The sequence below is a fragment of the Salmo salar genome, chromosome ssa25, assembly GCF_905237065.1.
Source record: "Salmo salar chromosome ssa25, Ssal_v3.1, whole genome shotgun sequence".
Lineage (NCBI taxonomy): Eukaryota > Metazoa > Chordata > Actinopteri > Salmoniformes > Salmonidae > Salmo > Salmo salar.
The window spans coordinates 51,293,468-51,311,118 of NC_059466.1; the positions used below are offsets into that span (position 1 = coordinate 51,293,468).

The 17,651-nt window shown below is 51.4% G+C and overlaps 1 protein-coding gene across 4 annotated transcripts in view; it reads left to right on the forward strand.

Moving 5' to 3' along the window:
• pard3bb (par-3 family cell polarity regulator beta b) overlaps window positions 1-17,651 on the forward strand; it is a 631,603-nt gene that overhangs the window by 535,541 nt on the left and 78,411 nt on the right. The gene's annotated exons all lie outside the window — the stretch shown is intronic.

The window sequence follows — 17,651 nt, forward strand, 5'->3', positions numbered from 1 at the left end:
ACTCATAACCAGCACAAAGTGAGTGGCATTGTGACTCATAACCAGCACAAAGTGAGTGGCATTGTGACTCATAACCAACACAAAGTGAGTGGCATTGTGACTCATAACCAGCACAAAGTGAGTGACTCATAACCAGCACAAAGTGAGTGGCATTGTGAATCTTAACCAGCACAAAGTGACTCATAACCAACACAAAGTGAGTGGCATTGTGACTCATAACCAGCACAAAGTGAGTGACTCATAACCAGCACAAAGTGAGTGGCATTGTGACTCATAACCAGCACAAAGTGAGTGACTCATAACCAGCACAAAGTGAGTGGCATTGTGACTCATAACCAGCACAAAGTGAGTGGCATTGTGACTCATAACCAGCACAAAGTGAGTGGCATTGTGACTCTTAACCAGCACAAAGTGAGTGGCATAGTGACTCATAACCAGCACAAAGTGAGTGGCATTGTGACTCATAACCAGCACAAAGTGAGTGGCATTGTGACTCATAACCAACACAAAGTGAGTGGCATTGTGACTCATAACCAGCACAAAGTGAGTGACTCATAACCAGCACAAAGTGAGTGTCATTGTGACTCATAACCAGCACAAAGTGAGTGGCATTGTGACTCATAACCAGCACAAAGTGAGTGACTCATAACCAGCACAAAGTGAGTGGCATTGTGACTCATAACCAGCACAAAGTGAGTGGCATTGTGACTCATAACCAGCACAACGTGAGTGGCATTGTGAAAACCGTCAATCAACCCTTTTTGATCAATGATAACACAACCCCCTAATCCTTATCACAACCCTACCCCAGCCCTACCTTACCCAGCCCTATCACTACCCTACCCCAGCCCTACCTTACCCAGCCCTATCACAACCCTACCCCAGCCCTACCTTACCCAGCCCTATCACTACCCTACCCCACCCCTACCTTACCCAGCCCTGTCACAACCCTACCCCAGCCCTACCTTACCCAGCCCTATCACAACCCTACCCCAGCCCTACCTTACCCAGCCCTATCACAACCCTACCCCAGCCCTATCACAACCCTACCCCAGCCCTACCTTACCCAGCCCTATCACAACCCTACCCCAGCCCTATCACAGCCCTACCCCAGCCCTATCACAGCCCTACCCCAGCCCTACCCCAGCCCTATCACAACCCTACCCCAGCCCTATCATAACCCTACCCCAGCCCTACCCCAGCCCTGTCACAACCCTACCCCAGCCCTATCACAACCCTACCCCAGCCCTACCTTACCCAGCCCTATCACAACCCTACCCCAGCCCTACCTTACCCAGCCCTATCACAACCCTACCCCAGCCCTATCACAACCCTACTCCAGCCCTACCTTACCCAGCCCTATCACAACCCTACCCCAGCCCTATCACAACCCTACCCCAGCCCTACCTTACCCAGCCCTGTCACAACCCTACCCCAGCCCTACCTTACCCAGCCCTATCACAACCCTACCCCAGCCCTACCTTACCCAGCCCTATCACAACCCTACCCCAGCCCTACCTTACCCAGCCCTATCACAACCCTACCCCAGCCCTACCCAGCCCTATCACAACCATACCCCAGCCCTACCCCAGCCCTACCTTACCCAGCCCTGTCACAACCCTACCCCAGCCCTACCTTACCCAGCCCTGTCACAACCCTACCCCAGCCCTACCTTACCCAGCCCTGTCACAAACCTACCCCAGCCCTATCACAACCCTACCCCAGCCCTATCACAACCCTACCCCAGCCCTACCTTACCAGCCCTATCACAACCCTACCCCAGCCCTACCTTACCCAGCCCTATCACAACCCTCCCCCAGCCCTACCTTACCCAGCCCTATCACAACCCTACCCCAGCCCTACCTTACCCAGCCCTATCACAACCATACCGCAGCCCTACCTTACCCAGCCCTGTCACAACCCTACCCCAGCCCTACCTTACCCAGCCCTATCACAACCATACCCCAGCCCTACCTTACCCAGCCCTATCACAACCCTACCCCAGCCCTATCACAACCCTACCCCAGCCCTATCACAACCCTACCCCAGCCCTACCCCAGCCCTGTCACAACCCTACCCCAGCCCTACCCCATCCATGTCACAACCCTACCCCAGCCCTACCCCAGCCCTACCCCAGCCCTATCACAACCCTACCCCAGCCCTATCACAACCCTACCCCAGCCCTATCCCAGCCCCTACCCCAGTCCTACCCCAGCCCTGTCACAACCCTACCCAGCCCCTACCCCAGCCCTACCCCAGCCCTGTCACAACCCTACCCCAGCCCTACCCCAGCCCTACCCCAGCCCTGTCACAACCCTACCCCAGCACTACCCCAGCCCTACCCCAGCCCTGTCACAACCCTACCCCAGCCCTACCCCAGCCCTACCCCAGCCCTATCACAACCCTACCCCAGCCCCTACCTTACCCAGCCCTATCACTACCCTACCCCAGCCCTACCTTACCCAGCCCTATCACAACCCCTACCCCAGCCCTACCTTACCCAGCCCTATCACTACCCTACCCCACCCCTACCTTACCCAGCCCTGTCACAACCCTACCCCAGCCCCTACCTTACCCAGCCCTATCACAACCCCTACCCCAGCCCTACCTTACCCAGCCCTATCACAACCCTACCCCAGCCCTATCACAACCCTACCCCAGCCCTACCTTACCCAGCCCTATCACAACCCTACCCCAGCCCTATCACAGCCCTACCCCAGCCCTATCACAGCCCTACCCCAGCCCTACCCCAGCCCTATCACAACCCTACCCCAGCCCTATCATAACCCTACCCCAGCCCTACCCCAGCCCTGTCACAACCCTACCCCAGCCCTATCACAACCCCTACCCCAGCCCTACCTTACCCAGCCCTATCACAACCCTACCCCAGCCCTACCTTACCCAGCCCTATCACAACCCTACCCCAGCCCTATCACAACCCTACTCCAGCCCTACCTTACCCAGCCCTATCACAACCCTACCCCAGCCCTATCACAACCCTACCCCAGCCCTACCTTACCCAGCCCTGTCACAACCCTACCCCAGCCCTACCTTACCCAGCCCTATCACAACCCTACCCCAGCCCCTACCTTACCCAGCCCTATCACAACCCTACCCCAGCCCTACCTTACCCAGCCCTATCACAACCCTACCCCAGCCCTACCCAGCCCTATCACAACCATACCCCAGCCCTACCCCAGCCCTACCTTACCCAGCCCTGTCACAACCCTACCCCAGCCCTACCTTACCCAGCCCTGTCACAACCCTACCCCAGCCCTACCTTACCCAGCCCTGTCACAAACCTACCCCAGCCCTATCACAACCCCTACCCCAGCCCTATCACAACCCTACCCCAGCCCTACCTTACCAGCCCTATCACAACCCTACCCCAGCCCTACCTTACCCAGCCCTATCACAACCCTCCCCCAGCCCTACCTTACCCAGCCCTATCACAACCCTACCCCAGCCCTACCTTACCCAGCCCTATCACAACCATACCGCAGCCCTACCTTACCCAGCCCTGTCACAACCCTACCCCAGCCCTACCTTACCCAGCCCTATCACAACCATACCCCAGCCCTACCTTACCCAGCCCTATCACAACCCTACCCCAGCCCTATCACAACCCTACCCCAGCCCTATCACAACCCTACCCTTGCCCTACCCCAGCCCTGTCACAACCCTACCCCAGCCCTACCCCATCCATGTCACAACCCTACCCCAGCCCTACCCCAGCCCTACCCCAGCCCTATCACAACCCTACCCCAGCCCTATCACAACCCTACCCCAGCCCTATCCCAGCCCTACCCCAGTCCTACCCCAGCCCTGTCACAACCCTACCCCAGCCCTACCCCAGCCCTACCCCAGCCCTGTCACAACCCTACCCCAGCCCTACCCCAGCCCTACCCCAGCCCTGTCACAACCCTACCCCAGCACTACCCCAGCCCTACCCCAGCCCCTGTCACAACCCTACCCCAGCCCTACCCCAGCCCTACCCCAGCCCTGTCACAACCCTACCCCAGCCCTACCCCAGCCCTGTCACAACCCTACCCCAGCCCTACCCCAGCCCTACCCCAGCCCTACCCCAGCCTTGTCAAAGTCCTCTACTCAGTTCACCCCTGGCTTGGGTGATCAGCGTTTATCTGTCCTTTATTTCATTAGCTATCAAATCAACGTTTATTGGTGGCGTACACAGTTTAACAGATGGATTAAATGTGTTACCAGCTCCTAACGGTGCAGTTAAATGCTTGTGTTACCAGCTCCTGACGGCGCAGTTAAATGCTTGTGTTACCAGCTCCTGACGGTGCAGTTAAATGCTTGTGTTACCAGCTCCTGACGGCGCAGTTAAATGCTTGTGTTACCAGCTCCTGACGGTGCAGTTAAATACTTGTATTACCAGCTCCTAACGGCGCAGTTAAATGCTTGTGTTACCAGCTCCTGACGGTGCAGTTAAATGCTTGTGTTACCAGCTCCTAACGGCACAGTTAAATGCTTGTGTTACCAGCTCCTGACGGTGCAGTTAAATGCTTGTGTTACCAGCTCCTGACGGCGCAGTTAAATGCTTGTGTTACCAGCTCCTGACGGTGCAGTTAAATGCTTGTGTTACCAGCTCCTGATGGCGCAGTTAAATGCTTGTGTTACCAGCTCCTGACGGTGCAGTTAAATGCTTGTGTTACCAGCTTCTGACGGCGCAGTTAAATACTTGTGTTACCAGCTCCTGACGGCGCAGTTAAATGCTTGTGTTACCAGCTCCTGACGGCGCAGTTAAATGCCTGTGTTACCAGCTCTTGATGGCGCAGTTAAATGCTTGTGTTACCAGCTCCTGACGGCGCAGTTAAATGCTTGTGTTACCAGCTCTTGATGGCGCAGTTAAATACTTGTGTTACCAGCTCTTGATGGTGCATGATGGTGCATGTCAAACAGTTAAGCAAACAATCAAAAACTTAAAAACAAGAAATCCTGAAATGTCAGAACCAATCCAGTTAACAACCCAATAACAGTGATCCACATGCAACCTATGAATATACCCAGAAATATACACTAGGAATGAGACTGTATGTACAGAAGTAGATATTTTAAAGGGTACAGTAGAATAGAGGAGTGTTGGCCTCCCGAGTGGCGCAGTGGTCTAAGGCACTGCATCGCAGTTGCTAGCTGTGTCACTAGAGATTCTGGGTACGAGTCCAGGCCCTGTCGCAGCCGGCACACAGTTGGCCCGGCGTCGTCCGTGTTAGGGGAGGGTTTGGCCCGGCAGGGATATCCTTGTCCCATCGCACACTAGCGACTCCTGTGGCGGGCCCGGGTGCAGTGCATGCTGACCAGGTCGCCAGGTGTACGGTGTTTTCCTCCGACATATTGGTGCGGCTGGCTTCCTGGTTGGATGGGCATTGTGTCAAGAAGAAGTGCGGCTTGGTTGGGTCGTGTTTCGGAGGACGCATGGCTCTCGACCTTCGACCTCTCCCGAGTCCGTACGGGAGTTGCAGCGATGAGACAAGACAGTAAATATCAATTGGAAACCATGAAAATTAATGCGAAAAAGGGGTAAAACTAAAAACAAAGAGTACAGTAGGGTACAGTAGGGTACAGTAGGGTACAGTACAGTAGGGTACAGTAGGGTACAGTACAGTAGGGTACAGTACAGTAGGGTACAGTAGGGTACAGTAGGGTACAGTACAGTAGGGTACAGTAGGGTACAGTACAGTAGGGTACAGTAGAGTACAGTAGGGTACAGTACAGTAGGGTACAGTAGGGTACAGTACAGTAGGGTCCACTAGGGTACAGTACAGTAGGGTACAGTAGGGTACAGTAGGGTTGGGTACAGTACAGTAGGGTCCAGTAGGGTACAGTAGGGTACAGTACAGTAGGGTACAGTACAGTAGGGTCCAGTAGGGTACAGTAGGGTACAGTACAGTAGGGTACAGTAGGGTACAGTACAGTAGGGTACAGTACAGTAGGGTACAGTAGGGTACAGAACAGTAGGGTACAGAACAGTAGGGTACAGTAGGGTACAGTACAGTAGGGTACAGTAGGGTACAGTACAGTAGGGTACAGTAGGGTACAGTAGGGTACAGTACAGTAGGGTACAGTAGGGTACAGTACAGTAGGGTGCAGTAGGGTACAGAACAGTAGGGTACAGTAGGGTACAGTACAGTAGGGTACGGTACAGTAGGGTACAGTACAGTAGGGTACAGTAGTGTACAGTACAGTAGAGTACAGTAGGGTACAGTACAGTAGGGTACAGTAGGGTACAGTACAGTAGGGTACAGTAGGGTACAGTACAGTAGGGTACAGTAGGGTACAGAACAGTAGGGTGCAGTAGGGTGCAGTAGGGTACAGTACAGTAGGGTACAGTAGGGTACAGAACAGTAGGGTACAGTAGGGTACGGTACAGTAGGGTACAGTACAGTAGGGTACAGTAGGGTACAGTACAGTAGGGTACAGTAGGGTACAGTACAGTAGGGTACAGTAGGGTACAGTACAGTAGGGTGCAGTAGGGTACAGTACAGTAGGGTACAGTAGGGTACAGAACAGTAGGGTACAGTAGGATACAGAACAGTAGGGTGCAGTAGGGTACAGTACAGTAGGGTACAGTACAGTAGGGTACAGTACAGTAGGGTACAGTAGGGTACAGAACAGTAGGGTACAGTAGGGTACAGAACAGTAGGGTGCAGTAGGGTACAGTAGGTTACAGTACAGTAGGGTACAGTAGGGTACAGTACAGTAGGGTACAGTACAGTAGGGTACAGTAGGGTACAGAACAGTAGGGTACAGTAGGGTACAGAACAGTAGGGTGCAGTAGGGTCAGGTAGGGTACAGTACAGTAGGGTACAGTAGGGTACAGTACAGTAGGGTGCAGTACAGTAGGGTACAGAACAGTAGGGTGCAGTAGGGTGCAGTAGGGTACAGTACAGTAGGGTACAGTAGGGTACAGAACAGTAGGGTACAGTAGGGTACGGTACAGTAGGGTACAGTACAGTAGGGTACAGTAGGGTACAGTACAGTAGGGTACAGTAGGGTACAGTACAGTAGGGTACAGTAGGGTACAGTACAGTAGGGTACAGTAGGGTACAGTACAGTAGGGTGCAGTAGGGTACAGTACAGTAGGGTACAGAACAGTAGGGTACAGTAGGATACAGAACAGTAGGGTGCAGTAGGGTACAGTACAGTAGGGTACAGTACAGTAGGGTACAGTAGGGTACAGAACAGTAGGGTACAGTAGGGTACAGAACAGTAGGGTGCAGTAGGGTACAGTAGGTTACAGTACAGTAGGGTACAGTAGGGTACAGTACAGTAGGGTACAGTACAGTAGGGTACAGTACAGTAGGGTACAGTAGGGTACAGAACAGTAGGGTACAGTAGGGTACAGAACAGTAGGGTGCAGTAGGGTACAGTAGGGTACAGTACAGTAGGGTACAGTAGGGTACAGTACAGTAGGGTGCAGTACAGTAGGGTACAGAACAGTAGGGTACAGTAGGGTACAGAACAGTAGGGTACAGTACAGTAGGGTACAGAACAGTAGGGTACAGTAGGGTACAGAACAGTAGGGTACAGTAGGGTACAGAACAGCAGGGTACAGTAGGGTACAGTACAGTAGGGTACAGTAGGGTACAGAACAGTAGGGTACAGTAGGGTACAGTACAGTAGGGTACAGTACAGTAGGGTACAGAACAGTAGGGTACAGTAGGGTACAGAACAGTAGGGTGCAGTAGGGTGGGGTAGGGTACAGTAGGGTACAGTACAGTAGGGTACAGTAGTGTACAGTACAGTAGGGTACAGTACAGTAGGGTACAGTACAGTAGGGTACAGTAGGGTACAGTAAGGTGCAGTACAGTAGGGTACAGTAGGGTAGTGTAGGGTGCAGTAGAGTAGGGTACTGTACTGTACCCTGTAGGTTCATGCTCTACAACATTCGCAGAGTACGACCCTGCCTCACACAGGAAGCTGCGCAGGTCCTAATCCAGGCACTTGTCATCTCCCGTCTGGATTACTGCAACTCGCTGTTGGCTGGGCTCCCTGCCTGTGCCATTAAACCCCTACAACTCATCCAGAACGCCGCAGCCCGTCTGGTGTTCAACCTTCCCAAGTTCTCTCACGTCACCCCGCTCCTCCGCTCTCTCCACTGGCTTCCAGTTGAAGCTCGCATCCGCTACAAGACCATGGTGATTGCCTACGGAGCCGTGAGGGGAACGGCACCTCCGTACCTTCAGGCTCTGATCAGGCCCTACACCCAAACAAGGGCACTGCGTTCATCCACCTCTGGCCTGCTCGCCTCCCTACCTCTGAGGAAGCACAGTTCCCGCTCAGCCCAGTCAAAACTGTTCGCTGCTCTGGCACCCCAATGGTGGAACAAGCTCCCTCACGACGCCAGGACAGCGGAGTCAATCACCACCTTCCGGAGACACCTGAAACCCCACCTCTTTAAGGAATACCTGGGATAGGATAAAGTAATCCTTCTAACCCCCCCCCTTAAAAGATATAGATGTACTATTGTAAAGTGGTTGTTCCACTGGATATCATAAGGTGAATGCACCAATTTGTAAGTCGCCCTGGATAAGAGCGTCTGCTAAATGACGTAAATGTAAAATGTAGATGAGCATTAATGCGAAGGAAGTTGGTTAGGAGCCCCTTAAAACGTCAGCCATCCCCAATGGTGAACATCTTGAAGCAGGTGGGGACAACAGACTGGGATAGGGAGAGACTGAATATCTCCGTAAACACTTCAGCCAGCTGGTCTGCACATGCTCCGAGGACAAATACAATACGTTTCTGAATATATAAAAGGAAAATGGAGCAATACCTTGGAGCTGATTCACTTGGAGCTGATTCACTTGGAGCTGATTCATTCACTCTGAACAGTAGAAAAGGGAGCAATACCTTGGAGCTGATTCACTTGGAGCTGATTCACTTGGAGCTGATTCACTTGGAGCTGATTCACTTGGAGTTGATTCACTTGGAGCTGATTCATTCACTCTGAACAGTAGAAAAGGGAACAATACCTTGGAACTGATTCACTTGGAGCTGATTCATTCACTCTGAACAGTAGAAAATGGAACAATACTTTGGAACTGATTCACTTGGAGCTGATTCACTTGGATCTGATTCATTCACTCTGAACAGCAGAAAATGGAACAATACCTTGGAGCTGATTCACTTGGAGCTGATTCATTCACTCTGAACAGTAGAAACGGATCAATACCTTGGAGCTGATTCATTCACTCTGAACAGTAGAAACGGATCAATACCTTGGAGCTGATTCATTCACTCTGAACAGTAGAAATGGAACAATACCTTGGAACTGATTCACTTGGAGCTGATTCACTTGGAGCTGATTCACTTGGAGCTGATTCATTCACTCTGAACAGTAGAAAAGGGAACAATACCTTGGAACTGATTCACTTGGAGCTGATTCACTTGGAGCTGATTCACTTGGAGCTGATTCATTCACTCTGAACAGTAGAAAAGGGAGCAATACCTTGGAGCTGATTCACTTGGAGCTGATTCACTTGGAGCTGATTCATTCACTCTGAACAGTAGAAAATGGAACAATACCTTGGAGCTGATTCACTTGGAGCTGATTCACTTGGAGCTGATTCATTCAAACTGAACAGTAGAAAAGGGAACAATACCTTGGAGCTGATTCACTTGGAGCTGATTCACTTGGAGCTGATTCATTCACTCTGAACAGTAGAAAAGGGAGCAATACCTTGGAGCTGATTCACTTGGAGCTGATTCACTTGGAGCTGATTCATTCAAACTGAACAGTAGAAAAGGGAACAATACCTTGGAGCTGATTCACTTGGAGCTGATTCACTTGGAGCTGATTCATTCACTCTGAACAGTAGAAAAGGGAACAATACCTTGGAACTGATTCACTTGGAGCTGATTCACTTGGAGCTGATTCACTTGGAGCTGATTCATTCACTCTGAACGGTAGACTTGAAGTGTAGTTCTGAAAAGAGCAGCAGCTGTGTTGTCGTGAGTGGCTGTGTGAATGGGCTTCCTTTGTTGCTAGGAGATGCTGAATAGTTATTTTGTTCCACGGGTTTTCAAGCTGCAGAGAGAGTTCAGTTCCAACTACGTCCCAAATGTGGCACCCTATTCCCTATTATGGTGCACTACTTTTGACCAGGGTCCATATGGGCTATATATAGGAATTAGGGTGCGATTTGAGACACAGGTGTGTTTTGGGGGAAGGCATTGTTGCGTTGATTGGTACATAAAACCAACAACACTTGATATATAATTGAAGGCTGCTTGTGTATCTATATTGATTTGTGAAGAGCAGCCTCCTCTTCCCTTGGTTCACCTTGGCCTAACAGAAAGGGTGAAGTGGGTGTGTGTCCTAAATGACTCCCCTACCCCCCCTATACAATTGCACTAATTTTGACTTGCCTCATGTGCCAGTCTACTGCCCTATAGGCTCTTGTCTATAAAGTAGTGCACTATATAGGGAATAGGGTTCCATAGGGCTCTTGTCTAAATTAGTGCACTACATAGGGAATAGGGAGCCATTTGGGAAGCAGACAGAGAGGGTAGGTAAGGTGACCATGGTTACAAGGGGATTTTTTTAAAACTGTAATTTTAGTGTGATAATCTGCCCTCTTGATCAGCATGCGGTCCTGATGAGATCAGAAGGCTGGATAATTCATTTTCTGACTGATTTTCTGCTTAATTGACTTAAATTGCCTTTTCTGAGAAAGGAGGGAGGGAGGGAGGGAGACAGGGAGGGAGGGAGACAGGGAGGGAGGGATGGAGACAGGGAGGGAGGGATGGAGACAGGGAGGGAGGGATGGAGGGAGGGAGGCAGGGAGGGAGGGAGGCAGGCAGGCAGGCAGGGAGGGATGTAGGGAGGGAGGGAGGGAGGGAGGGAGACAGGGAGGGAGGGATGGAGACAGGGAGGGAGGGATGGAGACAGGGAGGGAGGGATGGAGGGAGGGAGGCAGGGAGGGAGGGAGGCAGGCAGGCAGGGAGGGATGTAGGGAGGGAGGGAGGCAGGCAGGTAGGGAGGGATGTAGGGAGGGAGGGAGGTCTGGGGGCAGGGAGGGAGGGATGGAGGGAGGGATGGATGGATAGAGGGAGGTATGGAGGCAGGGAGGGAGGGATGGAGGGAGGGATGGAGAGATGTAGGGAGGGAGGGAGGGAGGGAGGGAAGGAGGGAGGGAGGGAGGGAGCAGCTGGGTACCTGATGTAGTGTTACTCACATTAGCTCACATATTACTCTCTGTCTCTCCCTCCATACCTCCCTCCCTCCCTCCATCCCTCCCTCCCTCCCTCCTCCCTCCATCCCTCCCTCCCTCCCTCCCTCCCTCCCCTGCCTGCCTCCCTCCCTCCCTCCCTCCATCCCTCCCTCCCTCCATCCATCCCTCCCTCCCTCCCTCCCTCCCTCCCTCCCTCCCTCCCTCCCTCCCTCCCTCCCTCCCTCCCTCCCTCCCTCCCTCCCTCCCTCCCTCCCTCCCTCCTCCCTCCTCTCCATGTATTAGTAATGGCTTATCCATCAGGATGCCATCCAGCTCCTACATGCCATCTCTAGATGATAAGCCATGTATAAGGTGTTGTTAGGACATAGAAAGCCATAGGGCGGCTAGTGCCTGTGTAGTTAGCCAAGCGCTAAAACTTCCCAACCAGGAAATTACCAGTCAGTACTGTGGTTAGCTTTAAACTGCCTCTTAGATCATATCACAAGGGTTTTGAGAGTACGGATAGAGGTCATTTTAAAAACCAGCTAGCTAGCTCTGTGGTCGTTAGAGGCAATCCCACCATCCCTCCCTCAATCTTCCTCTCTCGCTTCTGTGAAGACATATGAGGAGGGGCTGTTTAATCTCCGCCCCAACAGGAAGGGGCTGTTTAATCTCCGCCCCAACAGGAAGGGGCTGTTTAATCTCCGCCCCAACAGGAAGGGGCTGTTTAATCTCCGCCCCAACAGGAAGGGGCTGTTTAATCTCCGCCCCAGCAGGAAGGGGCTGTTTAATCTCCGCCCCAACAGGAAGGGGCTGTTTAATTTCCGCCCAACAGGGAGGGGCTGTTTAATCTCCGCCGCCCAACAGGGAGGGGCTGTTAAATCTCCGCCCAACAGGGAGGGGCTGTTTAATCTCCGCCCAACAGGAAGGGGCTGTTTAACCTCCGCCCCACAGGGAGGGGCTGTTAAATCTCCGCCCCACAGGGAGGGGCTGTTTAATCTCCGCCCAACAGGGAGGGACTGTTTAATCTCCGCCCCAACAGGAAGGAGCTGTTTAATCTCCACCCCAACAGGAAGGGGCTGTTTAATCTCCGCCCAACAGGAAGGGGCTGTTTAATCTCCGCCCAACAGGAAGGGGCTGTCTGATTCTGACTGGCTGGCTGGTCTGGCCCTGTCTGATTCTGACTGGCTGGCTGGTCTGACCCTGTCTGATTCTGACTGACTGGCTGGTCTGGCCCTGTCTGATTCTGGCTGGCTGGTCTGGCCCTGTCTGATTTATCTGGTCTCCCCTTTTCTGTTCTGACTGGCGGGTCTGGTCTGGCCCTGTCTGATTCTGACTGGCTGGCTGGTCTGGCCCCGTCTCTCTCCCTCTCTTCTGTCTCCCTCTGTCTGTCTGTCTCTCTCCCTCCCCCTCTCCTCTGTCTCCCTCTGTCTGTCTCTCTCCCTCCCGCCCCTCTCTCCCTCAGTCTCTCTCTCTCTCTCTCTCTCCCTCCCGCCCCTCTCTCCCTCTGTCTCAGTCTCTCTCTCTCTCTCTCTCTCTCTCTCTCTCATGCCCCTCTCTCCCTGTGTCTCAGTCTCTCTCTCTCTCCCTCCCGCCCCTCTCTCCCTGTGTCTCAGTCTCTCTCTCTCTCCCGCCCCTCTCTCCCTGTGTCTCAGTCTCTCTCTCTCTCTCTCTCTCTCTCTCTCTCCCGCCCCTCTCTCCCTGTGTCTGAGTCTCTCTCTCTCTCTCTCTCTCTCTCTCCCGCCCCTCTCTCCCTGTGTCTCAGTCTCTCTCTCTCTCTCTCCCTCCCGCCCCTCTCTCCCTGTGTCTCAGTCTCTCTCTCTCTCTCTCCCTCCCGCCCCTCTCTCCCTCAGTCTCTCTCTCTCTCTCCCTCCCGCCCCTCTCTCCCTGTGTCTCAGTCTCTCTCTCTCTCTCCCTCCCGCCCCTCTCTCCCTCAGTCTCTCTCTCTCTCTCTCCCTCCCGCCCCTCTCTCCCTGTGTCTCAGTCTCTCTCTCTCTCTCTCTCCCTCCCGCCCCTCTCTGCCTGTGTCTCAGTCTCTCTCTCTCTCTCCCTCCCGCCCCTCTCTCCCTGTGTCTCAGTCTCTCTCTCTCTCTCTCTCTCCCTCCCGCCCCTCTCTCCCTGTCTCTCTCTCTCTCTCTCCCTCCCGCCCCTCTCTCCCTCAGTCTCTCTCTCTCTCCCTCCCGCCCCTCTCTCCCTGTCTCTCTCTCTCTCTCTCCCTCCCGCCCCTCTCTCCCTCAGTCTCTCTCTCTCTCTCTCTCTCTCCCTCCCGCCCCTCTCTCCCTGTGTCTCTGTGCTTGTGATGGAATGACACAATTACCTACTGCGAGCTCGATGTGACTGTCCCACTTCACACAGAGGTTGTTGTCCAACACTGCCCCCTCACCACCTCGTTCCTGCAGAAACATGGTTAGCATGCTATTGATTTACTTAGCGACTATGAAACTCAATTGGCGTTGATGTGTGATGATAAGGTATTGAGTGTAGTTCTACACAGGTCACCTTGTCCTTGGGGATATTTATGAACCTTAGAGGTCTATTGCTAACCCCAAGAAAGGTATGTAGACTGGGACTGGTGATTTGTATCACTGAAATTCAAAACCTCAACCATCATCGTCCCTTTCATATCTCTCAGACTTAACATTGTTTCAGTATGTATCTCTATGGGAGTTTCAGTATGTATCTCTATGGGAGTTTCAGTATGTATCTCTATGGGAGTTTCAGTATGGATAGCTATGGGAGTTTCAGTATCTCTATGGGAGTTTCAGTATGTATCTCTATGGGAGTTTCGGTATGTATCTCTATGGGAGTTTCAGTATGTATCTCTATGGGAGTTTCAGTATGTATCTCTATGTGAGTTTCAGTATGTATCTCTATGGGAGTTTCGGTATGTATCTCTATGGGAGTTTCAGTATGTATCTCTATGGGAGTTTCAGTATGTATCTCTATGGGAGTTTCGGTATGTATCTCTATGGGAGTTTCAGTATGTATCTCTATGGGAGTTTCAGTATGTATCTCTATGGGAGTTTCAGTATCTCTATGGGAGTTTCAGTATGTATCTCTATGGGAGTTTCAGTATGTATCTCTATGGGAGTTTCAGTATCTCTATGGGAGTTTCAGTATGTATCTCTATGGGAGTTTCAGTATCTCTATGGGAGTTTCAGTATGTATCTCTATGGGAGTTTCAGTATGTATCTCTATGGGAGTTTCAGTATGTATCTCTATGGGAGTTTCAGTATGTATCTTTATGGGAATTTCAGTATCTCTATGGGAGTTTCAGTATGTATCTCTATGGGAGTTTCAGTATGTATCTCTATCGGAGTTTCAGTATGTATCTCTATGGGAGTTTCAGTATGTATCTCTATGGTAGTTTCAGTATGTATCTCTATGGGAGTTTCAGTATGTATCTCTATGGGAGTTTCAGTATGTATCTCTATGGGAGTTTCAGTATGTATCTCTATGGGAGTGGCTGTAGGATGTATGGGTCAATAGGAGTTTCCATAGACAGATATTTCTGATTGATGTAGTGGAATATGCTGTTCCTGATAGATCGTTGTTCTGTAAATCACATGTTTGACACAGTTTCTTCCTATTCCCATTCTGGACTGGGGAATTGACGGATATGATGTTAGGTAGTGTAGCTAGCTTTCTACCTTTATCCTTCTCTGACAGGAAATGTCTCCTAGCGAGACAAAATATGGTTCAATCCAAATCTCCTCTCCTCTCCTCTCCCCCCCCCCTGGCCCTAGCCCTTCGATGTTTGCATATTTTGTAAGATGGAAGAAATATGGTGGAAACTCAACCACTTCACTGCTGTAGATCTAACCCATACCCTTCGTATCTGCAAACACTGGAGGGTTAGGTCCATGTTGAAAAGGGGGTAGAGAGTGAATTTAATCCACACGCTTTTCTTTCCCAGCTGCTGGTCTGTTTTATCTGAAAGCAACTACAGAGCAGAACAGTGAGCCAAGTCCTATACCCTCCGTTTGGTTTGGCCTCAGAACGATCCAGAGACAACCTGCTATTAATATAGATACCGCTACATGGGCTGGGATGAGTCCCAAAATTGCACCCTATTCCTCTTATGTAGGTGCACTACTTTTAACCAGAGCCCTATTGGGCTACGTAGGGAATAAGGTGCTGTTTGAGATTCAGCCGTGGACTCTCATCTCGTGTTTAAACAATAATACAGTGTGATGTCGTTGTAATACCAACGACCTTAGACGAGATGAGATACTCGTGTTGAAACGAGCCGCGTTGGTCCTGGCCTGGCCTCAGTGGCAAGACAACACACCTACTGACTCTTAAACATCTCTCCTATTATTTATTCTTTATGTTCAACCCCCATTAGCTGATGTCTGCATGAGCATTTTTTTTTAAATATATATATATTTTTTTCATTTTATTTTATTATGGATCCCCATTAGCTGTTACAAAAGCAGCAGCTACTCTTCCTGGGGTTTATTATGGATCCCCGTTAGTTCCTGCCAAGGCAGCAGCTACTCTTCCTGGGGTTTATTATGGATCCCCATTAGTTCCTGCCAAGGCAGCAGCTACTCTTCCTGGGGTTTATTATGGATCCCCATTAGTTCCTGGCAAGGCAGCAGCTACTCTTCCTGGGGTTTATTATGGATCCCCATTAGTTCCTGCCAAGGCAGCAGCTACTCTTCCTGGGTTTTTTATGGATCCCCATTAGTTCCTGTCAAGGCAGCGGCTACTCTTCCTGAGGTATCAGGGGAAGGGGAGTGAGATCTCAGGGGAAGCGGAGTGAGATCTCAGGGCAGGGGAAGCAGAGTGAGATCTCAGGGCAGTGGAAGCGGAGTGAGATCTCAGGGCAGTGGAAGGGGAGTGAGATCTCAGTGGAAGCGGAGTGAGATCTCAGGGCAGGGGAAGTGGAGTGAGATCTCAGGGGAAGGGGAGTGAGATCTCAGGGGAAGGGGAGTGAGATCTCAGGGGAAGCGGAGTGAGATCTCAGGGGAAGCGGAGTGAGATCCCAGGGGAAGGGGAGTGAGGTCTCAGGGGAAGGGGAGTGAGGTCTCAGGGGAAGGGGAGTGAGATCTCAGGGGAAGGGGAGTGAGGTCTCAGGGGAAGCGGAGTGAGATCTCAGGGGAAGGGGAGTGAGGTCTCAGGGGAAGCGGAGTGAAATCTCAGGGGAAGGGGAGTGAGATCTCAGGGCAGGGGAAGTTGGAGTGAGATCTCAGGGGAAGGGGAGTGAGGTCTCAGGTCATCCAGATTAAACCCAGCGTACCCCAGTGACAGCCCAGTCCTCTCAGCTCTGCTCCCACTCTCATTTCAACACGGGCAAAGAGGCAAACATTCAGACTGCGATAACGAGAAACGGAACAATACATTCCCAACATTAATGTGCTGCGTTTTTTTTAATGACCTGCTGCTCGTTTGATGTTTGCAGCCATATTGTCCTTTTAACAATCACCCACATTAACAACCTTATTTCATTTAAAACTTCACATTTCTCTAGTATAGGCTTCTCATCATAAATAATGAGAGAGAGAGAGAGAGAGAGAGAGAAAGAGAGAGAGAGATGGGGAGTTAGAGAGAGAGAGAGAGAGAGATTAACAAGAGAGAAAGTCATGCTGTTGGGTGATGATTGAGGAATGTTAATTGGATTAGTTTCTGGGTTTGACCTCGCTGTCTGCCTGGAGTCTGCTTAACCTGTCGACCTGTTAGATGCGGCATTTGGAGTGGAGCGTCGTCTACCATCCCTCCCTGCGAAGCGCGAGGTGTCTGCCCTTCCTTGGTGAGCAGTACATTTCCGCATTTCCTTAGAGACCTGCCTCTCTGTGTGTTCCTGGTCCCGCTGTGCTTCTCTTACATCTTATCTGATGGGAGTACAGCTCAACCTCTTGACAGCTCCCAGCTTCTCTGAATGAACTGACATGTCAGGCCATGGATACATGGACCCTGTCAAGCTAAAGGACTTCATCGCATATAAAAAAATTAATTAAAAAAAAACAGGAGACTGGTTCACTGGAATCTGGTTCACTGGAGTCTGGTTCACTGGAATCTGGTTCACTGGAGTCTGGTTCACTGGAATATGGTTCACTGGAATCTGGTTCACTGGAGTCTGGTTCACTGGAGTCTGGTTCACTGGAGTCTGGTTCACTGGAATCTGGTTCACTGGAATCTGGTTCACTGGAGTCTGGTTCACTTTGAATATGGTTCACTGGAGTCTGGTTCACTGGAGTCTAGTTCACTGGAGTCTAGTTCACCGGAGTCTGGTTCACTGGAATATGGTTCACTGGAATCTGGTTCACTGGAGTCTGGTTCACTGGAGTCTGGTTCACTGGAGTCTGGTTCACTGGAATCTGGTTCACTGGAATCTGGTTCACTGGAGTCTGGTTCACTTTGAATATGGTTCACTGGAGTCTGGTTCACTGGAGTCTAGTTCACTGGAGTCTAGTTCACCGGAGTCTGGTTCACTGGAGTCTGGTTCACTTTGAATATGGTTCACTGGAG